This window comes from Peromyscus californicus, unplaced genomic scaffold, assembly GCF_007827085.1.
Source record: "Peromyscus californicus insignis strain IS unplaced genomic scaffold, ASM782708v3 Scaffold_6__1_contigs__length_162567912, whole genome shotgun sequence".
NCBI lineage: Eukaryota > Metazoa > Chordata > Mammalia > Rodentia > Cricetidae > Peromyscus > Peromyscus californicus.
This window is the reverse complement of record NW_026294584.1, coordinates 9,591,608-9,615,703: the sequence shown is the minus strand read 5'-3', so window position 1 is coordinate 9,615,703 and position 24,096 is coordinate 9,591,608. Positions and strand designations below refer to the sequence as shown.

At 40.7% G+C, this 24,096-nt stretch overlaps 1 pseudogene; it reads left to right on the top strand.

Annotated features, from left to right (window-relative positions):
- Nucleotides 1–1,515: 1,515 nt before the first annotated feature.
- Nucleotides 1,516–8,914, top strand: LOC128098666 (non-POU domain-containing octamer-binding protein-like; annotated as a pseudogene).
- The last annotated feature ends 15,182 nt before the right edge of the window (nt 8,915–24,096 follow it).

The following is a 24,096-nucleotide window of genomic DNA, read 5'->3' as shown; positions in this document are numbered from 1 at the left end:
GCCCATGATGTTTAAGAACATCTATTTCATTTTATTCACTAATGGCAAATACATTTCACCTAAAATTGAATCAGTGAAATGGTTTTCATTATTTCTAAATAAAGTAGAATGTTCTTTCTGGCTCATCCTTTGAGCTGGCCTGGTGTATCCTTATTTCAATTATACTTTCTACGATGAGTTTGGGTTTTCTTATTTGACTTACTGAGATTTTCATCTCCAAACTTTTATATAATTTTTCTTTATAACTGTTCCTCCTGGCACAGCCCTTCCTTAGCCTACCTGCCTTGCTTATTTCCTTGGAGTCTCTGGGCTTTCCTTATCCACTCCCTAACATTGGAAGTTACTGTTCTTTTATAAGAATCATGTTTTGTTGCTTTCTTCTTTTGTTTTTCTTGTATTGAAGTTTGCATTTGTGGGGCTGAGTCATGGGCTGGAAGTATTGGTCTCACATATGCTTTCTGTTGAAGTGTTCACCAAGACCCAGGCAGCACTAGAGGGTAGCAGGATTGAAGTAATTTCCCACAACCAGTGGTGGGAGGATAGCTACCCACCCACCCAGTATGTCCAAGGCACCTGGCTGGCCCATGGCATCAAATGAAAGAAAAGCTGAAGGAGCAACCACATAAAAACTAACCAGCTCTGAGATATGCATGTCCCATTTGGGGATGAGCAGGTAGTCTCTTGTTCTCCAAGGCTTCGATATTTTTGTAGAAGGATCAGAGACATTGTAAGAGCCAGACGTCAGGAATGACATCAAGGAAACTGTTTAGCAGACAACAGGGCAGTTGCACATAATAAATCACAGTGTTTTTGAGATTATGTTCAAGCACTTCGCAAGCTCCAGGCAGACAAATTCCCTGCAAAGAAGTGGGAAGGTGGGCACAAAGTTCCACCACTGATGAGCTATTGTCATTTGATAGATGTTGGGAGAAAGAGAGAGTTGTTTGTAATGACGTGATCCTTCACAGGTGGGCCACATTCTAGAGCAGACCCAACTGTGGTTTATATATTGTGCACCCCAATAAACTTATCTGGGGGTCAGAGAACAGAACAGCCACCAGATAAGACATAGAGGCCAGACAGTGGAGGCACATACACCTTTAATCCTATCACTTGGGAGGCAAGGATCTTTCTGGCTGTCTGTAAGTTCAAAGCCACACTGGGAACAGAACCAGGCATGGTGGCACCTTTAATCCCAGTGCTGGGAAGCACACATGCCTTTAAACCCAGGAAGTAAAATGGCAGGACACAGAAAGGTATATAAGGCAAAAGAAAACAGGAATTCACTCGCTCTCTTGAGGCTGAGGACCAGGAACTAGAGGCTTTTAGCAGCAGTTCAACTGAGACCCTCAGGGGTGAGAACTCAAAGGCTTTCAGTGTGAAGATTTGTGGAAACAGATCGACTGAGGAGTTGGCAAAGTGAGGTTAGCTGTGGCTTGTTCTGTTTCTCCAATCTCTCAGTTTTCACCCCAATACCTGGCTCCACGTTTTCAATTAATAAGACCATTTAGCATAATGGTCTTACACCCAATTCCCAAAATTACCTGGGCAACACAAACTACACTCTATGGGGAAAGTCTTGAAGAAGGAAAAGAAGAGGAGGAGAAGGAGCAGGAGAAGAAATCATCTAAAAGTTGGGTTGGAAGGAATGGGAGAGTGGTTGTAGAAGGAGTTGGGGGAGCAGGGAGTGAATATGTCCAAAATACAGTATATGAAATTTCAAACAATGAATAACATTATTGTTTAAAAAATAACCAGTTTTGCCAGGCATGGTGGTACATACCTTTAATCCCTGCACTTGGGAGGCAGAGGCAGGAAGATTTCTGTGAGTTCCAGGCCAGCCTGGTCAACAGAGTGAGTTCCAGGACAGCCAAGGATACATGGAGAGACTCTGTCTCCAAAAGACAAATAAAATAATAATATTAATAAAATAACAGGCTCTAAAAATACAGTGTTCATCAATTAAAATTAAGTACCACATTAGTATCATTAGCAGAAAAAAGAGTGAAAACAAAACTGTGTGAACAAGAGGCAGATTAGTTAATATGAGTAAGAGTGAAAATGTGTGAAACTAGGAACTGATGCTGTGAGAGAAGGAACCAGATGGAAAGGACTCAAGTATACTCACAGGGGAAAACAAAGTAAGAGCAAAAAGAAAAAAGAAAATTAAAAAGTTAGTTGTAAAAGCATAAGCAAGAGGAAGAAAAGAGCCAACCTAGTTTGAAAAAGAAAATAACACAAAAGGGATAAGGAGAGGAAAGGAGGAAAAGTTCAATGTTAAACACTAGGGAGGCTGAGGCCGAGGCCAGCCAGGCAGAGGCCAGCCGGGCAGAGGCCAGCCAGGCAGAGGCCAGCCGGGCAGAGGCCAGCCGGGCAGAGGCCAGCCAGAGCTCTACAGTGAAAGCCTGACTTGGAAAAAGAAAATCCGACAAACAATAACACGTTTTTAAAAGAGAAAGATAATACAGACAGAAAAAAAAATATTTTTAAGTAGAATAAAACTTTTATATGCATATATTTAAAGGATCAGATTTGGTTTTAAAAATATCGAAAAACAAACTAAAAATATGACACCAAAGAGGAGCGACAGGTTTCCCTCCCAAGAGGACTATCCCGTGGGCAGCAGGGAAAGATCTCAGGCTGTGTGCTGCAGTCCTCCGGACTCCTGGGCCATGTGCCAGCTAGAGAGAGCAGAGCTGTTATTTGGCCTGGTCCTTCCTGGCTCTGGTCATTGGGCTCCCGTGGCTTGTGGCTTCTCCTTAGGGTGGGATAGGGCTGGTTTTTCTTTCTTGTTTTTTTTTTTCAAATATATTTTTGATTGAAATAGTATTACATCATTTTCCATCTTCCCTTCCCACCTTCCAGATCCTCCCTGCTAATCTCCCTCAACTCATTTCCTTACCTCTCAAATTATATCCCCTTTTTATTATTAATATCGGTATATGTGTGTTACACACACACACACACACACACTAGCACCAGCACCACCAGCACCAGCACCACCAGCACCAGCACCACCAGCACCAGCACCACCACCACCACCACCACCACTACCTGCTGAGTTCACTCTTGTTGAAGGTGTTTATATTGTTTCAACACTAACCAATAAGGGAGCTCATCCTTAGAGTGTAGCTAGAGTTTTCCTGCCTGGCCCACAGTCAGGACAAATCTCTCTCACCTGCCAGTCCCACAGCCGCTCAGACCCGACCAAGTAAACACAGAGACTTATATTGCTTAAAAACTGTATGGCTATGGCAGGCTTCTTGCTATCTTTTCTTACAGCTTAAATTAATCCATTTCTATAAATCTATACCTATACCTAAGCTTGTGGCTTACCAGCATCTTCACATGCTGTTTGTCATCGTGGCGGCTGGCAGTGTCTCTCTGACTCAGCCTTCCACTTCCCAGCTTTATTCTCCTCCTTGTCCTGCCTATACTTCCTGCCTGGCCACTGGCCAATCAGTGATTTATTTGCCAACCAATCCGAGCAACACATTTGCCATACAGAACATCCCACAGCAGGAGAGGCTAATTCTTCTTCTCCCAGCAATCATTAGCTGCCACTAGCTATTTGGCTATGAATGGGACCCCTGAAAAATGCTACCTTTCCACATTTACACATCCATTGATTGCTATTCTTCTAGTCTTGTTAATGCAGCTATTTACAGGAAAGACTGTTTCACAGGAAGTCTTCCTGCTGTTCTGGCTCTTAGAATCCTCCCTCTGACCTGACCTCCACTTCCTCTATGGCCCCTAAGTCATAGAGACAGGAACTGTGAAGGAGGTGCATCCTTTGTGGCTGAACTCCCATGCTCTGTTGACAGCTGAATTGTATACAGTCATGATTCTCTGTAATGATCCCTATTTGCTCTGAAGAAAGACTTCTTTGATGAGAGGTGATAGCTACACTTATCTGTCATAAGGATAAGATTAAGAATGCAGTAAGGAATATACTGGTCCAGCATCATGACTGTAGAAGATTCTTTTCTCCTGTCCATGACTGCACTGGCCCCAGGAAGCTGGCTGGTTGTAGGGTGTAAAGCATTGTTTTGCAGCAATATGTTCTTAGAGGGTATCAGCTATGGAATGCCTGACCATTCCACCCCAGGAATCGACACTCGTCTCTAGCTTTCTATAAGTAGGCTCCTGCTCATGGTCCCTTCCACAATGACTTCCAAACCTGAAGCTCCCCTTTCCTAATGGATAGATAGCCTTAGTTGTGAAAGTCCCACCCCCTTCCATATTATTTCCCACCTCAATTTTTTTTTCTGTAACTAGACTAGTTCTCCAGACCAGCACTCAACTGATCTGCAAACCCTTGTTGTGGGTTCCTGATGACTGAATAATACAGGAATGTTTCATTCTTAAGTCACAAACTCAGATGGGACCTACTCAACAATATTTCCCACTATTGCATGGCAAGGGCATGCTGGGAAAAGGGGAACACTCCCTTTTGAATAGCTGGGCTATTCAAACTCTTGTCTGGACAGACACTGTACAGTGTGCTGAAATCAGTGTTAAGTGAGTCTTCTGAGTGTGCTTGTATTTTCTCTCCCACTTTACACTCTTTTGCCTTTAAGCTTCTCAAGGGCTTCTCTCTCTCTCTCTCTCTCTCTCTCTCTCTCTCTCTCTCTCTCTCTCTCAGGCTGGTCATTCTCTCTTTCTCCTACTCACCGAATTCTACTTTTTTTTATTAGTTTGCAGGTAGTCTTTCAACTTTCTACTTATTTAAACATGTCAAATACGACCCTGTCTATTCTTTTGAAACTTGAGTGCCTTCCCACAACTACTCGCCACTGTCCAGTTATCCTGGCACTTTTCCTAGGAGACGTCAACTGGTGGGTGCCCTCACCCCGACCCATCCTCTGTGTTGTAGCTTGAATCTTTATGTAATTTTTTACATTAAGAGCCATAACATTCATCTAACAATACATAAGTTTTAATAATAGTTGGAAATGTTTGTTACTGAATTTCATTTAGACTTCAATAATTTCAAAAGAATAAAAGTAAAACTATGTGGTAATTTTTTAGAGAGATTTCTTTTTCTTTCGTTCTCAACTTTTGTGAAATTTAGCTCTCTGGGTGCCATTGAGATGGCTTCTTCAGTAAAGTACCTGTCCCCAAGCCTGAAAACCTGAGTTACACGCTGGAATCCACACATGGAAGTAGAGAAGTGATACCTACAAGTTCTCATCTTAGCTCCATGTATATCCTGTGGTGCATGCACTCCAACACACACACACACACACACACACACACACACAAAGTAGATACAAATAAAATTTTTAAATTAACTTACCCACTTGGTATCATGTGCAGTTTTGCAGTAAGTCTCTTTTATGTTAGCTCTAACAAAAACAATCTGTAACATGCTGTTCTTTGAAAGTGTACATAATGTAAATAAAAATGAGTGAAAATTGATGAATAACAGTTCCCCTACCAGAATTGTATCACATCTTTTTATTTTGTGATCATATTTGAATCACTGAGAAATTACATTTCAGGGTGTATAAGGTATAAATGTTGGAACTGCTAATATGAAGGCATTACAATGGTCTTAGAAGATGTGAGAACTAGTGCTGCTTGTGTACGGCAAGATAAAGTGGCATGGGGAGGAACTCGGACTCTATCACACTTTCAATCCATCACGGAAGAATGTGGTAGTATCATCTTTCTGGAGACATAAGTGAATATGTAGACCAAATTTTATTTTTCTGTCTAAAAACTCAACCAGTTTCTCAGGTGCTTGGGTACATGACCCTTGTGTTCTGTGAATCTGTTATTTCAAATGTTTGTGAAATTCCAGGCCTTCAGTAGCTCTCTGGTGTGTCTCTCTGTCCCGCGTACTAACCAGCCCACTTAAAGTACCACAGGCAGGGTGCTGCCAATTCATCAACAGCAGATCATCAGCGTTAACCTAATTATGTCCTGCAGCCATGCTCTTAGGCTCTCAGGCCAGCTCTCTGGCTTCCAATTGCATGTCTGGGATGTGATTTTCAAGTGACATAGCTAACTCCTTTAAAATGTTTACCTCTAAACACCAGAGACACTGTCATTCTCACAGAGGAGAAACCATGCAGTGAGATCAAAAGCCTGGACTCCTGTTAGCTATCATGATTGTGCCAATGGCTAGAGCCCTGGGCTCCAGTTCCTCAGAACTCTTACTTTCTTGCTAGTGATGTAGTCTCTGGCCCGTTATGATTCACTCTGAGATAATGAAGGCATTATGTGCCTTGCTTTTTCTTTCACAGAGGACTGGGAAGCATTTTAGGGAAAATTTTATACAAATCTCTGAAATTTCTGGCAAGGAAATTAGCCTGACATCTGGAAGAGAAACAGCGTTGCTTAGCCCCATCCAAAATGTATTTTTACTTTATGTCTGTATGTTTATTCCCCCAAAAGATAATACATAAGTTCCTCTTAGTCTTGAGCCTCTCAGCAAAAATGCTTGTGCATTCCCTGGGTTACTGTCTCTGTCTTAGAGAGTGCAGTGAGTGCTTCAATCCCATCCCTGTATTTCATAAGCTGGCAATTGTGTGTAGACCTGTCTCGTGTATTAAATCAATAGCATTTACCATTGGCAGGAAAGTGCAATCTGCATGCACCCAGTGAGTAGAAACATAAATATAGCACGTGGAAGTCAGTCGATAAGCTTGGTGAGTCTACATCTGCTGCAGCAGAGTTTGGCTACAGTGGTCCATTTGGTGGTTTGTATTTTCTGTCTTCTAATACTCTCTCTTGGGTGGATGCTTTATGGGCTGGTTTCTGGGGCTGAGAAGAGACTCTTTCCACACTCATTGAGTAGCTGCATTGATTGATCTTAACAGATCTTTCAAAAATTGTGGTGGAAATCTTGTCCTCGTTGAAGCTTTCAGAGATATTGGCTATATAACTAAATAAGGAGAGCCATATTTCAAAGTAGTGTGTTTGGAAGAGTGCCCAGAGTAAAGAAAGCATTAATAGGCATAAAAAGCTAGCATATGGATGCTATAAGATGCATAATGGAAAATGTCCAAATAAAGTAGTGGAACCTTCCAGTCCAACAGTATGAGGGGCAGTAAGGAAAATATGTTCTCTCTTATGTTCCTGCCAAAATCTGAGGACAATACCACCTATAGAGTAAGCTTGACAGATGCTGGAAACTGAAAAGACGACTAGTTATAGCTAGCTTACTCTGAACTAATGAGATACTATTTGTGTCTTAATTTGATTGCAATTATGATCTCTGTTATTTGATCTCAGGTTCTATCAAGCCCAGCCTCAGTGCATGTAATTAGATTGTATTAAATCATTCACAGAGAATGAAAGAAACATTGAAAAGTGTTTCCTTGGAAAGGAAAGTATATAACATGTCTAGAACTCTATCCATCGGTAACTGTCTCATTTCCTACTGTGCACATAGATTTGTGCTGACCATGGGTGCAAAATAAGATATAACTGGTCCTTTAAGGATTTATAAAACATACTGAAGTGGTAGCTAGCTTCATTTTTTTAATCCAGTCTATGGGATCATTTCAAGGTTTCTGATTATAAAGATAATTATTTTTCAAATTCTGAAAAAATGGTACCCTGTATGCATTTACATCCATGGGACACTCTCAAGTTTTAGTTGAGCATTGGTGTGTATTTTTATCAAAGAGTTAAGGTTTTGGGGGTGACAAGAAACAAGAAAATATGTGGCAGAAAAGAGGCAGAGCCTTTCCAACGTGCAGCTCCAAAGGAGGAGCTGTTAAACAGGTGCTGGTGAGGGCTGCAGCTGGAACATGGCAACCGTGACCTGAGCTGTAAAGAGCAGTTACAGAGTGGAGTGGGGCCTGACAAATTTCTCCAGCTGCCCCCCCCCCCCGCATTGCCTCAGTTGAATGACTGTAATCTCTGGGGCATAGGAGAGATCTCTAATCATCTAGTCCTTCAGCCTTGTATGTTATGGCTGACTTTCTGGTGGCACAAAGCAATAGTATAAAGGGAAGTGGTATGGATTATGGATTTACTCAGTTACCCAAAGGAGGGAAACTTGATGACCCCTGGACAGGGTCTCTAAACTCAGCACAACTGAAGAACAAAAGGGAAAGGCATTGTTGAGTTCTCAGGGAAGCCAGCTGCTCGGAAAGCTCTGGAGAGGTGCAGTGAAGGTTCCTTTTTGCTTACCACATTTCCTCGGCCTGTAACTGTGGAGCCTATGCAGTTAGATGAGGAGGAGGGACTTCCAGAGAAGCTGATTATAAAAAACCAGCAGTTTCACAAGGAACGAAAACAGCCACCCAGATTTGCACAGCCTGGATCCTTTGAGTATGAGTATGCCATGCGCTGGGAGGCACTCATTGAGATGGAGAAGCAACAGCAGGGTCAAGTGGACCGCAACATCAAGGAGGCTCGTGAAAAGCTGGAGATGGAGATGGAGGCAGCACGCCATGAGCACCAGGTTATGCTAATGAGGCAGGATTTGATGAGGCGTCAAGAGGAGCTTCGGAGAATGGAAGAGCTGCATAACTAAGAGGTTCAGAAACGAAAGCAGCTAGAGCTCAGGCAGGAAGAGGAGCGCAGGCACCATCAGGAAGAAATGCAGCAGCAACAAGAAGAAATGATGCGGCGACAGCAAGAAGGATTCAAGGGAACCTTCCCTGATGCGAGAGAACAAGAGTTACGGATGGGCCAAATGGCTATGGGAGGTGCTATGGGCATAAACAATAGAGGCGCCATGCCCCCTGCTCCTGTGCCAACTGGTACCCCAGCTCCTCCAGGACCTGCCACTATGATGCCAGATGGAACTTTGGGATTGACCCCACCAACAACTGAACGTTTCGGCCAAGCTGCTACAAGGGAAGGAATTGGAGCAATTGGTGGAACTCCTCCTGCATTCAACCGCCCAGCTCCTGGAGCTGAATTTGCTCCAAATAAACGCTGCCGATACTAAATAAAAAAAAAAAAAAAAAAAAAAAACAACCAAAAACCAAAAACCAAGCAAACAAAAACCCAGTAGTATGGATATAAGCTGCAAACATTTTTCCGTTGTGTATTCATTCACACTTTGAACACATTATTTATGGTACACATAATATATACTGAATCTATGACAGATATTGATTGAGTTAAGATAAATAAGGGGCAGGACCTTCCAGGACAGTGGAAAATACAACAAATGATAGCATTGCCTAGTAAGAGACACGTGGTATTGGTGACACATGAACACAAATGTATCACTTTAGTAGCAGCAACCAATCAGTGAAAGATATAGAATGTATCATGAGCAGAGGTGCAGGAACAACCAGGATGCTGGATTTGAGCTTGGAAAGACATACAGAATGAGGGCTGAGAACAACTAAAATGGTAATGAGTGTCAGTGGTTTATTTTGTGCATGAGGAAGAAGCACTTAAGGGCAAAATATATTGATTTTGGAGATTTACCTTATGAAATACAGGCTTTCTATTTCAGTTTTGCAATATTTCTAATGTAGTTTAGAAAAAGATTGCCCAGAAAGACTAAAATTGAGTTAAGATATCATAAACCAGCATACTGCCAAAGCAGTATATTAAATGCTTCATGTCGTGGAGAAGTGACCTCTTGAGTTTGGGGTCTTCTGATACTAGTAGTCCAGGCCAAGACTGTAGTTGTGGCACCAAGGAAGCACACACAGTCCCACCATCTAAACTAGTCCTTCCTTGAGTTTCGAACAACTCAAGCCTCAGAGCTTACCTTGTCTCACATGTCGTAACAACACCACTTCTCTGCCGGAGTAATTTTCGCATGTTGCCTAATATGTGTCTTTCCAAGCTGATTACTTCCATTATGATTGAAACGTGATATAATATTTACGTTCAGTGGGACAGCCTGTCTCCGAAGGCACACACGATGTAGGGACTCTTGAGCAGCTCTTTCACTGCCGCTACCATTTCATTCAGGTCACTGGTTTATGCAGTTACCTTTGGACTACACTGCACACTGACCGTTGTGTCCGTGAACACCTGGCATGTCTATGTTATCTGCACCGTATGTGGAGACAGTGTCCTTTGGCCCGTATACATCTGCTGTGGCAACCGATAGTTTCACCTGCTTTACTCTGCTTACTTACCGAGCCCATGCTTTCACATTTTCCTATATTTGTATTTCTCTAATATTTTAGTCTGTTGTGACATTTGAAATTTTTCTCTTTGGACATCAAACCTTTGAAATTGAATCTGATACACACAATAACTATTTTCCAAAACATAGTATCTCAATTACATGTGTCTGCAACTTTGTTGCTATTTTCATTAATCGTACAAATAAGACCACACTGTCATCCATTACCTCACATGGAAATGCACGTTTCAATTTATTTACATATCTACTTGTATCTTTGCCTGTGATTCCTATGTGCATTTCTGTTCTTCTCTTTTCCTTACCTGATGGAAATTACCTGCTGCAAATGCATTGGTGTAAATCCTTGTTTAAATATGGGCTGGCAAGATGGCCCAGTAAGAGCACTTATTGCAGAAGCCTGATTATCTACGTTCCATTCCAAAAACACACAATAGAAAGAGAGAAATCGAGTGTTGCTGCTGTTGTTGCTGCGAGTTGATCAGAGAGCATGGTGGAGGTGGAAAACTACAGTATGGTGATTCCCTTTTAAATGGGTTCAGAATTGAGAGAGGTGAACACCTTCTTCAGTTTTCTTCTAAAGTGACTTGGTGGTTACATTATAACAACTATGTAATGGAAATGCAGTGACCTATGATGATGTGCATGTCAACTTCACTTGGGAAGAGTGGACTTTCCTGGATCCTTCCCAGAAGAATTCTACAAAGAGGTGATGATTGAGACCTACTGGAACATCACTACTATAGGATACAGTTGGGAAAATCATAATATTGAAGAACATTTTCAAAATTCTAGAAGACATGCAAGGCATGAAAGAAGTCAAACTTGAGAGAAGAAACCTTTCATATATACTGAATGTGGTAAAACCGTTGTATGTCATCTTCAAAGAGTCATCTTCAAAGGCATGAAAGTGCACCTATTGGAAAGAAACGATTTCCCCATCTTGCTCCGGACGTCCCTTTTGGAACACTCGTGAGTACCCTTCCTTGCCCCAGACCCCATCCCTGGGCACCAGCCACTCCAGGGAAGACCTGCCCAACTCGGCCCCAGGTTCTGGCCACCGGGCAGGTTCCCTGCTAGCCCCACCGGGAAGGATCCCCTTCTCCAAGACCCCTGGCAGACCCTGCAGTCTCCACGCCCTGCCCCCACGCCCATCCGCCTGAGCCCCAAGCCTCTTCCTGAGACTTAGAGGCCTGCCCCCAGCTCCCATCTTGCTCCGGACTTCCCTTTTGGAATACTGGTGAGTACCCTTCCTTGCCCCAGACCCCATCCCTGGGCACCAGCCACTCCAGGGAAGACCTGCCCAACTCGGCCCCAGGTTCTGGCCACCGGGCAGGTTCCCTGCTAGCCCCACCGGGAAGGATCCCCTTCTCCAAGACCCCTGGCAGACCCTGCAGTCTCCACGCCCTGCCCCCACGCCCATCCGCCTGAGCCCCAAGCCTCTTCCTGAGACTTAGAGGCCGGCCCCCAGCTCCCATCTTGCTCCAGACTTCCCTTTTGGAACAATGACTTCCCTTTTGGAACACTGGTCTGTCTGAACCAAGTGTGCGGATAAGGCCAAGAACGAACCACAAGGAGATGGGCAGACGTCAAGGCAGAAACATATACAACAAAATGAATAGCAATACAGCATCACCAGGCCCTAGCCCTCCTCCAACACCTAGACCTGAACATCAGAAATTGGAAGAAGCAGAAGAAAACAGCCTTATGAATGACATCATGAAGAAGCTAGAGGCTTGCGTAGAGGAAAAGACAAAAAAATGTGAAGAACGCTGTAAACAACTAGAGGAAAGGGCAAACAAATTAGAAGAAATCAATAAAGTCCTGGAAAAAAACAATAAAATACTGAGAGAAAATCAAGAAAAATCAATGAAACAAATGAAGGAAACAGTCCAAGACCTGAAAAGGGAAATAGAAAAAATGAAGAAGACACAAACAGAGGGAATGCTGGAAATAGAAAATCTGAGAAAACGATTGGGAACTTCAGATGCAAGTATAATCAACAGAATGCAAGAGATGGAAGAGAGGATCTCTAGCGTTGAAGATACAGTAGAAGAAATACATTCATCAGTCAAAGAAAACACTAAAGCCAACAAAGTCATGAACCAAAATGTCCAAGAAATTTGGGACACCATGAAAAGACCAAACCTAAGAATAATAGGGGTCGAAGAAGGAGAAGAATACCAACTCAAGGGCACAGAAAATATATTCAACAAGATCATAGAAGAAAACTTTCCCAACTTAAAGAAGGAAATGCCTATGAAGATACAAGAAGCTTATAGAACACCAAACAGACTAGACCCCCAAAAAAAGTCCCCTCGCCACATAATAGTTAAACAACTAAACGCACAGAATAAAGAAAGAATATTAAGAGCAGCAAAGGAAAAAGGCCAAGTGACATATAAAGGCAAACCCATCAGAATAACACCCGATTTCTCAATGGAGACTTTGAAAGCCAGAAGAACCTGGACAGATGTAATGCAGACACTAAGAGACCATGGATGTCAACCTAGACTAATATACCCAGCAAAACTTTCAATCACCATAGATGGAGTGAACAAGACATTCCATGACAAAGCCAGATTTAAACAATACTTATCCACAAACCCAGCCCTACAGAAAGCACTAGAAGGAAAATTCCAATCTAAGGAAGTCAGATACACCCTCGAAAACACAGGCAACAGATAAAGCCACAGCAGTAAACCCCAACGTATAGAAGTACCCACACATCACCACCAAAAAATAACAGGAATGAACAATCACTGGTCATTAATTTCCCTCAATATCAATGGACTTAATTCACCTATAAAAAGACATAGGCTTACAGAATGGATACGAAAGCAGGACCCATCTTTCTGCTGCATACAAGAAACACATCTCAAATTCAAAGATAGACACTACCTAAAAATAAAAGGCTGGGAAAAGACTTTCCAATCAAACGGTCTTAAGAAACAAGCGGGTGTAGCCATCCTGATATCCAGCAAAATAGACTTCAAACTAAAATCAATCAAAAGAGATCAAGAAGGGCATTACATACTCATCACAGGAAAGATCCACCAAGATGAAGTCTCAATTCTGAATATTTATGCCCCAAACACAAGGGCACCCACATATGTAAAAGAAACATTACTAAAGCTTAAATCACATATAAAACCCCACACATTAATAGTGGGAGACCTCAACACCCCACTTTCACCACTGGACAGATCTCCCAAATTGAAACTTAACAGAGAAATAAAGGACTTAACTGATGTCATGACTCAAATGGACTTAATCGATATCTACAGAACATTCCATCCTAACAAAAAAGAATATACCTTCTTCTCAGCACCCCATGGAACCTTCTCTAAAATTGACCACATACTTGGCCACAAAACAAATCTAAACAGAAACAAAACAATTGGAATAACCTCCTGTGTTCTATCAGACCACCATGGTCTAAAGTTGGATTTCAACAACAACAAAAACTACAGAAAACCTGCAATCTCATGGAAACTGAATAATACCCAACTGAATCACCAATGGGTTAAGGAAGAAATAAAGAAAGAAATTAAAGACTTCCTAGAGATCAATGAAAATGAAGACACCACATATCCAAATTTATGGGACACTATGAAAGCAGTACTAAGAGGGAAATTCATAGCACTAAATGCCCTCATAAATAAGTTGGAGAAATCTCACACTAGAGACTTAACAGCATACCTGAAAGCTCTAGAACAAGAAGAAGCACAGTCTCCCAGGAAAAATAGACGCCAGGAAATTATCAAAGTGAGAGCTGAAATCAATAAAATAGAAACAAAGAGAACAATACAAAAAATTAATGAAACAAAGAGTTGGTTCTTTGAGAAAATCAACAAGATAGACAAGCCCTTATCCAAACTAACCAAAAGACAGAGAGAGAGCATCCAAATCAACAAAATCAGAAATGAAAAGGGGGACATAACAACAGACATTGAGGAAATCCAGAGAATCATCAGGTCATACTTCAAAAACCTCTATTCGACAAAACTGGAAAACCTAAAAGAAATGGATAACTTTCTGGATAGGTACCACATACCTAAGTTAAATCAAGACCAGATAAACTATTTAAATAGTCCAATAACCCCTAATGAAATAGAAACAGTCATTAAAAGTCTCCCAACCAAAAAAAGCCCAGGACCAGATGGTTTCAGCGCAGAATTCTACCAAATCTTCAAAGAAGAGTTAATACCAATACTCTCTAAATTGTTCCACACAATAGAAACAGAAGGAACATTACCAAACTCCTTCTATGAGGCTACAATTACCCTAATTCCTAAACCAAACAAGGATACAACAAAGAAAGAGAACTACAGACCGATCTCCCTCATGAACATTGATGCAAAAATACTCAATAAAATACTGGCAAACAGACTCCAAGAACACATCAAAACAATTATCCACCATGATCAAGTAGGATTCATTCCAGGGATGCAAGGGTGGTTCAATATACGAAAGTCCGTCATTGTAATACACCATATAAACAAACTCAAAGAAAAAAACCATATGATCATCTCACTGGATGCAGAAAAGGCATTTGACAAAATCCAACACCCCTTCATGATAAAGGTATTGGAGCGATCAGGAATACAGGGAACATACCTAAACATAATAAAGGCAATTTACAGCAAGCCAACAGCCAACATCAAATTAAATGGAGAGAAACTCAAAGCAATTCCACTAAAATCAGGAACGAGGCAAGGCTGTCCACTCTCCCCATACTTATTCAATATAGTCCTTGAAGTTCTAGCCAGAGCAATAAGACAACATAAGGAGATTAAGGGGATACAAATTGGAAAGGAAGAAGTCAAGCTTTCCCTATTTGCAGATGACATGATAGTATACTTGAGCGACCCCAAAGATTCCACCAAGGAACTGATACAGCTTATAAACACCTTCAGCAACATAGCAGGATACAAGATCAACTCAAAAAAATCAGTAGCCCTCCTATATACAATGGACAGAGAAGCGGAGAAGGAAATCAGAGATACATCACCCTTTACTATAGCCACAAATGACATAAAATACCTTGGGGTAACACTAACCAAGCAAGTGAAGGACCTATTTGACAAGAACTTTAAGTCCCTGAAAAAAGAAATTGAAGAAGATGTCAGAAAATGGAAAGATCTCCCATGCTCATGGATAGGCAGGACTAACATAGTAAAAATGGCAATCTTACCAAAAGCAATCTACAGATTCAATGCAATCCCCATCAAAATACCAACACAATTCTTCACAGACCTGGAAAAAATAATACTCAACTTCATATGGAAAAACAAAAAACCCAGGATAGCCAAAGGAATCCTGTACAATAACACAACTTCTGGAGGCATCACGATCCCTGACTTCAAGCTCTACTATAGAGCTACAGTAATAAAAACAGCTTGGTACTGGCATAAAAACCGACATGTGGACCAATGGAATCGAATTGAAGACCCTGACATTAATCCGCACACCTATGAACATATAATTTTTGACAAAGAAGCCAAAAGTGCACAATGGAAAAAAGAAAGAATCTTCAACAAATGGTGCTGGCAAAACTGGATATCAACATGTAGAAGGCTGCAAATAGATCCATATCTATCACCGTGCACAAAACTTAAGTCCAAGTGGATCAAGGACCTCAACATAAATCCCGCTACTCTGAACCTGCTAGAAGAGAAAGTAGGAAGTAGTCTTGAACGCATTGGCATAGGAGACTACTTCCTAAGTAGAACACCAGTAGCACAGACTCTGAGACAAACAATCAATCAATGGGACCTCTTGAAACTGAGAAGCTTTTGTAGAGCAAAGGATACGGTCAACAAGGCAAAGCGACAGCCTACAGAATGGGAAAAGATCTTCACCAACCCCACATCTGACAGAGGACTGATATCCAGAATATATAAGGAATTCAAGAAATTAGACATCAAAATGCCCAACAGTCCAATTAAGAAATGGGCTATAGAACTAAACAGAGAATTCTCAACAGAGGAAACTCAAATGGCCGAAAGACATTTAAGGAACTGCTCAACATCCCTAATCATCAGGGAAATGCAAATCAAAACAACTCTGAGATACCACCTTACGCCTGTCAGAATGGCTAAGATCAAAAACACTGAAGACACCTTATGCTGGAGAGGATGTGGAGCTAGGGGAACTCTCCTCCACTGCTGGTGGGAATGCAAGCTTGTACAACCACTTTGGAAATCAATATGGCGCTTTCTTAGAAAATTGGGAATCAATCTCCCCCAAGATCCAGCTATGCCACTCTTGGGCATATACCCAAGAAATGCTCAACCACACCATAAGAGCACTTGTTCAGTTATGTTCATATCAGCATTGTTTGTAATAGCCAGAACATGGAAACAACCCAGATGCCCTTCAACTGAAGAATGGATAAACAAAATGTGGTATATATACACAATGGAATACTACTCAGCAGAGAAAAACAATGGCATCATGAGGTTTGCAGACAAATGGATGGATCTAGAAAAAATCATCCTGAGTGAGGTAACCCAGACTCAGAAAGACAAACATGGTATGTACTCACTCATAGCAGGATACTAGACATGAAACAAGGATGACTTGTCTGCTACTCACATCACCAGGGAGGCTACCTGGAAAACAGGACCCCAAGAAAGACACAGGGATCACCCAATGACAGAGAAATGGAATGAGATCTACATGAACAGCCTGGACATGAGTGGGGGTAATGAAAGGCGAGGGTTGAGGGAAAGAGAGCTTGGGGGAGCGGGAGATCCCAGCTGGATCAACAACAGAGAGGGAGAACAAGGAATAGGAGACCATGGTAAATAAAGACCACATGAGAATAGGAAGAAGCAAAGTGCTAGAGAGGCCCACAGAAATCCACAAAGATACCCACACAATAGACTGCTGGCAGTGGTCGAGAGACAGCCCGAACTGACCTACTCTGGTGATGGGATGGCCAAACACCCTAATTGTTGTGCTAGAAACCTCATCCAACTACTGAGGGATCTGGATGCAGAGATCCAAGACTAGGCCCCGGGTGGATCTCTGGGAGTCCAATTAGCGAGAATGAGGAGGGTTTATATGAGCGAGAATTGTTGAGACCAAGGTTGGATAAAGCACAGGGACAAATAGCCAAATGAATGGAAACACATGAACTATGAACCAATGGCTGAGGGGTCCCCACTGGATCAGGCCCTATGAATGGATGAGACAGTTGATTGGCTTGATCTGTTTGGGAGGCATCCAGGCAGTGGGACCAGATCTTGTGCTCATTGCATGAGTTGGCTGTTTGAAACCTGGGGCCTATGCAGGATTGTTTGGCTCGGCCTGGGAGGAGGGGACTAGACCTACCTGGACTGAGTCTACCAGGTTGACCTCAGTCTGTGGGGAAGGCTTTGCCCTGGAGGAGATGGGAATGGGGGGGGGTGGGGGGAAGGTGAGGGGGATGGGAGGGGGGAGAACAAGGGAATCCGTGGCTGATATGTAGAACTGAATTGTATTGCAAAATAAATTAATAAAAAAATATATAATAAAATAAAATAAAAAAAAAAAAGAAAGAGAGAAATGACTCTCAAAAGTTGTCATCTGACCTCCACACCCATGCCATGGACATGTGCAGACACACACACACACACACACACACACACACACACACACACACACACACCACACACCATACATACATGCATACATATGTACTCAATAGTAATAAAATAAGTATGCCTTTACATGGCCTCGTTTGTTTTTGTGATTTTTATTTCTTTAGTATATGTTGGTTATTTCGTTCTCTTTTTTGAGATTCCTTTACAAAATTAACTGTTGGAGTTGTTATTGACTTAGATCTGGTTGTTTTATTTAATGACGATCCTTCAGATATCGAAGACTACAGGAGGCACAGGAAAAGATACTCCAGAGAATTTTGACTTGGCCATTTGATAAAGAGAAGCATCATAATGACATAGATCTACAATGTGATCTAAGGTGGACTAAGGGAAAGTTAAAGATCAGTTATCTCAACAGAGAGGAAAGAAATAGAAATGGGGACACATTTTCTAAATATGTTTGTAATATAAAAGAATTTAATACGAGGTTATCGATACTGATGTCTCAGCATTTACTGTTACTTCCCATGATTAACAATTAAGGTAGTATGCTACATTTTAAAGCACAAATCAAATTCTGTGCTTGCTTATATTCATTTTTATTTTCTGTGTGTGTGTGTGTGTGTGTGTGTGTGTGTGTGTGTGTGTGTGTGTGTGTGTGTGTGTCTCCATGTGAGCAAACACATATGTGCACAATGTGCACATGGGAAGAGCAGGAGAAAACTTGTGAGAGTTAGATCTTTATTCCACCATATGGGTTCTGGGGATTGAATTCAGGTTGTAGTGTTGGTGGCAAGTGCCTTTACTTGCTGAATCATTCCACCAGGCTAAATTTTAATATTCTTTTCAACAAAAGTCTATAACTGGTACTTCTCTCTAAATTAATGCCATTGCTTTTTAAAGATTAAACTTAGAAAATAGATCCAGTGATTGATTAACTAAAGAAGGAACAGAATTCAAGCCCTCTGAAAATATCCTATAAAAATATAATGTTTTTGTATATGCTTAGAATTTACTTTACTTTTAGCATAAACTCTTTCTTCCAGATTTGTTACATCTGGTCATCAACGCTGACCTTTTGACTGAATACAAATATTACAGTAATCCTGGCCCCAAGAGCAGATTTCAGAAGTGCTCATACTTTAACAACATCAAGCATTTAAAACAACACTTTCTTTCTCAATTGAAGATTCAAAGCATCCATTCATTACTTTCTTCAGCACTGTATATTCCCTTATCACATTAATTTTGTATTAATACATGCTTACTATGCATGTACATACATTTCTCCTCTGTATATTTTGAATGACTTAATTCAATTCCCAATAACACTTTAGCATGGTGTTATGTGAAGATTCATTGAATGAATGGATGAAGAATTAGCAACAAGTTGCTTCTTATATGGAGATGACTCTAAGTTATATCTTCATCATCCAGAATCTCAAATTAAATGTTTATTTCTTTTCAATAAGGATCCAATAAATTATTCCATAAAACATTAGTAAGTAAAAGGTGTAATTGGCTGTTCCATTAGGTTCTATTTAACCTCATTTCTACAGAAAATAATATGTAACTAAATTTTTTCTCAAATAATGTACTACTATCAGGAAAATATTTTATAATGAACAGAGATAATAATGAAATTCATTACTTCCTAACTCGCTAAATTGCAACAAAAAGCTGGACTTTTATTGTGGAAATAGAAATATCAATATAACACAATATTGTTTGATCTTTTCTTTGATTATGTTTTTGTTTTGTTTTGTTCAGTTGATGCAATGAGTTCAGCAAAAGTACATTCTGTGAGAATATTATTGTGTCTTAGTGCATGGCCCAATCTATGGACAGAGCTAAAGGATGTGCAGAGAGGACAGAAATGGAGAGAGAAGGGGCAAAGGGAACAGAAATAAAGAGAAGAGGGGAGAGATGGAAGAAGTGAGGGCAGAGAAAGAGGGAGACAGAGAGTGAGCAGAAAGAGAGAGAGGAGACAAAGAGAGACAGAGACACAGAGACACACAGAGAGAGTGTGTCTGGTTGAGGTTATTTGTTTTTTAAATATTTATAGCTAATTTTGTCCAATTTTGGGGGGAATGGTAAAGTAACTGAGCTTCTGTAAAACTGAAAGGCAATTCTCTCTACCATCCCCACTTGAACTACTATCATCAACATAAATATAAGGTTTCCGGTGCATTTGTTTAATAATCCTCTGGCCAAGGATGCGCAGCTAGCCAAAGAATGTCAATGTCTTGCCAGGTTTTACCCAGCTGCCTAGCCAAGCAACCCCATCTGGAAGGAGTTCAGAAGCAGGCCTGAAGACTGCCATCCTTGGAAAGAAGATTGGAGGCAGCAGAGAAAGTTCTTTTTCCAGATTTTGAGCTGCCATGTATTCTCAGTTTTAACACTAATCTAAAAAAGACCTTCCTCTTGATTTGCACTTATGATATAAATATTTATATAGCACCAAGATTTGAAGCAAGTCAAGAGTCGCCACAATATGAATTATCTCAAAAGAAAGGGTGTTCTGCTTTTAGAATTTATGTGCATGCTTGACTCATAGTTTACTCATGTATACTGTTCTTGTTAAATAGCCATGAAGGTTGTGCAAAAAATTGATGTCTATCGTCTTTAAATGTATTCAGTACATTCTCATGATTTCTATCTTCTCCCTTTAAGAACATAGCAAACATATTTGAAAATGTAGAATCTGTGACCAACATTAACTAATGAAAGCGTAACTCAAATTAGAAGTTCACTGTTTTAAAAAGTGCATTTCCTTAGCAACAGTCAAATATTTAACCCATAAAAACATACTAGAACATGGTTGTCATAAATTTTAAAATTTTTCTTCTTTAAGACAGTCCAATTTAATTTAAAATATCCATAAAAGTAAAAAAAAAGGTTAAATCAATTCTTTCACCCTAAGATAAACTTGCAGTATCCTACACTATTCATCAAGATTATGATATAGCATGAAAAAAAGAAGATCCTAGATGGTGAGGGCAATTGAGTTGGCTTTGAAAGCGCAAGATTTTGTATGATGAAAAGACCTAATTTTTAGGTTGATTTCAACTTAGGATAGGATTTTCCCAATGTGTAAATGATTAATAAGCTTTAGAAAAAATTAATGAAGTTTGAGTTAGATTTTTAAGCCTTACTTTTAGAAAAGTCAGAAGAAAATGATTGACCATGTTTGATTGTCATATAAAACTTGGTAACAAATAATCTTCAAAGACAGTTGCCTCATACATTTTGTAGTAAGTGATACTACCAACCAGAGTGATAATGACAGTAGTAATTGTTCATGCTCAATAAACAGTATCATATGCATGATTCAAACTCATTGAATGGTTGGTCATTAACTTTATAGACATAATTTATGCAAACATAACACCTTTATGTTTATCATCACCAAGGCTGTTATGATAAGCATAAATAAATATGAGCTAAGCCCTAGAAAAATCATACTTTAAAATGTGTTTGCAACTATATTAGATTATTTTATGTAAACATTACATAAGTGGTAGGGATGTGACAGTGGACACCAACATAAATAACTGCTCTACATTTTGTCTCTTTCTTTCTTCCTTTTCTGGAAAGAAGTGACTGCTCATGCCATATCACTATATATAAGAAACTAGATAATTTGATATAAACATATTATTTTATACTTGGCATATGGAATTGTTTTATGCATTATCTTGTTTTTTCAAAACCTGAATTCAATAATTAAAGCACAAATATGCTCCCCCATCCCATGCCATTTTAAATTAAAAAGGCATGAATATTTCCAAAGAAAAATCAAGCAAACTTATGGTGGGTATCTTTTTTTTTTTATTAGGCAAATTGAGGAATCTTTTTGAAAGGGGAAATCCTTAATCTTCAGACAGAGATGAGCAAACCTGAGGACATAATTAAAACCAAATGTAAAATGCCTACTCACCAAAGCAGAGAGGCTATTTCCATGTGTCAGGAGAGCAAAGAAGGAAAGTCTGGAAGCAAGTGAGGGATGGCAGCACAGGTGAATGGAGGACAGTCTGGAGCGATGGTAGCACAGGTGAATGGAGGTCAGTCTGGAGGGATGGTAGCACAGGTGAATGGAGGACAGTCTGGAGGGATGGTAGCACAGGTGAATGGAGAAAAGTCTGGAGGGATGTTAGCACAGGTGAATGGAGGACAGTCTGGAGGGATGTTAGCACAGGTGAATGGAGGACAGTCTGGAGGGATGGCAGCACAGGTGAATGGAGAAAAGTCTGGAGGGATGTTAGCACAGGTGAATGGAGGACAGTCTGGAGGGATGGCAGCACAGGTGAATGGAGGACAGTCTGGAGGGATGGCAGCACAGGTGAATGGAGAGAAGTCCGGAGGGATGTTAGCACAGGTGAATGGAGGACAGTCTGGAGGGATGGCAGCACAGGTGAATGGAGGACAGTCTGGAGGGATGGTAGCACAGGTGAATGGAGGACATTCTGGAGGGATGGCAGCACAGGTGAATGGAGGACAGTCTGGAGGGATGGCAGCACAGGTGAATGGAGGACATTCTGGAGGGATGGCAGCACAGGTGAATGGAGGACAGTCTGGAGGGATGGCAGCACAGGTGAATGGAGAGAAGTCTGGAGGGATGGCAGCACAGGTGAATGGAGGTTCTCATCCTTAGCTATAACGGGAACATCTGTATTCATACATTCCCCCTTCTGCATTTCCTATCATCACTCACTTGCACTTCTGCATGCACTCATACTTCCTACAGATTCTGAAGAGCAGGTACTCGATTTCACCAATCATCAGGATGTGCTGATGTCCAGACCTCAGTTATCCTGGAAGAGGAACCATAAAAGTAAATCTAGCAAGTCATTAAAGGATATTAGAAGGTTAATTTGCAATCTCCCCACAAATAAAAATCCAGGTATATATCTTTACTGATAAACTTCTCTAAATATTTCAGTAATACATTGTGTAATTTTTATATAAATTAGTATAAGGAACTCTAAAGGAGGCAATAGTTCCTGGTTCATTCTTGCAACCAGAATATTTACCATAACAATATGAGATACAACCTTTACACAAATTGGAAATTGTAATATTTCTCATATATCTCTAAAAAGTTAAAGATGCATATTATTATATCACTATGCCCTAATAGGCGCTACTACATGAAACTGATCATCATACAAAAATCAATCATTGTACTTTATCACATAATTAGTAAAGATTAAAAATGTGGCTATTGTGGTTTAAACATGAAATGCCCCCTACACCGCCCCCCCTTCCTGCATAGGCTCATATGTTTCAACACTTGGTTACCAGCTGTTTGGGAAGGTTGTGGGAACTTTAGGAAGTAAAGGCTCAGGAGAGGAAGTGAGACACTGGGCATGGGCATTGAGGCTTTAGTTCCAGGTCCTGCATTTTGTGTTTCCTCTGTTCCAGGAAGGCAGATGTCATGGAGCCAGCAAGCCTGAGTGCAGATGTCATGTGACCAGCAAGTCTGAGTGCAGATGTCATGTAGTCAGCAAGCCTGCCCTGCTGTCATGCCTACCTTGACTGCAGCCTTGGCTTCCCAACCAAGACAAACTCTACTCTAGAACTGTGGTCAGAGTGAGACCTTTCTCCCTTAAATTACATTTGTATTTTATTACAGCAACAGGAAAGAAACGGACACAATGGCCCTCTACAACGAAAGAAAAAAGCATTTGATAACATTTAAACACTACTTATAAAATACATTCTCCAAGAAGCATGATAACATGAGATTGTCCTTCGTCTTTTAAATGGTAACCATCTAAAATCTAGAGGTTCTGGCTGGAAAGATGGCTGAGAGCTTAGGAGCACCGGTTGCTTTTTCAGAGGATCCCAGTTGAGTCCCAGCACCCAGACATCACCTCACCTTCTGTAACTCCAGTCCTAAGGCATTAGTGACCTCTTACAGCTAATGAGAATAGTGAATAAATGTGTGGCACAGACATTCATGAAGACAAAACACCCATACATATGAAAATAAGTGAATGTATATTAATTAATCTACAGGTAACATCATAATCAAAAGTAAAATTCTTAATTTCTCCTTAAGGTTAAAAAATATGTGGGTACACAGTTTTATTACTTCTTTTCAATTTTTTTCTCTTTCTTTCTATTTTTATTTATTTAACTTGTATATTGATTTTACATCCCAGCCACAGTTTTTCCTCCCTCCTATCCTCCCCATTACCTCCCTCTACCCACCTCCCTCATGTCCTCCGCCTCTGTTTCTCTTCATTATATGTCAAGGTAGTTGTATTAATGTGTGTGTGTGTGTGTGTGTGTGTGTGTGTGTGTGTGTGTGTGTGTGTATTCCCGTGTGAATTGCTATGTGAATGTAGATGACTATGAACATGTAGGTGTCATGGTACACTTGTGAAAGTCAGAGGACAACTGTAAGGACTAGGTTCTCTA